Below are 525 nucleotides of genomic sequence, written 5' to 3' on the forward strand. Positions count from 1 at the left end.
CGGCCAGAGTGGTGCGGGCCCGCGGGAGGGAACGGGGGAGTGACTGCGGGGAGGGGGGCCAGTGAGAGGAGAGGGGAATGATGGGGGGTCAGTGGGGGAGAGGGAGTGACGGGGGGTCAGGGACGGGGAGAAGGGAGTGACGGAGGGTATCAGTAACGGGAGTGTCAGTGAGGGGAGTGACGGGAGGGCTCAGTGAGTGGAAAGGGGAGCGACGGGGGGGTGTCAGTGAGGGGAGAGGGGAGCGACGGGGAGGTCAGAGGGGAGGGTTCAGTGAAGGGCAGGGGGAGTCACAGCGGGGAGGATCAGTGGATGGTAAGTGAAAAGACGGGATTTAGGGGGGAATGACAGGGGGAGTGAATGAACGGGGGAGTGACTGGGGGGAAATAGTGGAGGGCGGGAGGAGACAGCGGTGGGGGGTGATGACAGAGGGGTCACTGAGCGACTGCGAGTGGGAAGAATGACAGGGAAACAAGGGGCGGGGGAAGTGACTGAGGAGGTCCTTGAGGGGCAGGGGAGAGCGTCGAA

The sequence above is a fragment of the Phascolarctos cinereus genome, unplaced genomic scaffold (assembly GCF_003287225.1).
Source record: "Phascolarctos cinereus isolate Bilbo 61053 unplaced genomic scaffold, phaCin_HiC Scaffold_1;HRSCAF=81, whole genome shotgun sequence".
Classification (NCBI taxonomy): domain Eukaryota; kingdom Metazoa; phylum Chordata; class Mammalia; order Diprotodontia; family Phascolarctidae; genus Phascolarctos; species Phascolarctos cinereus.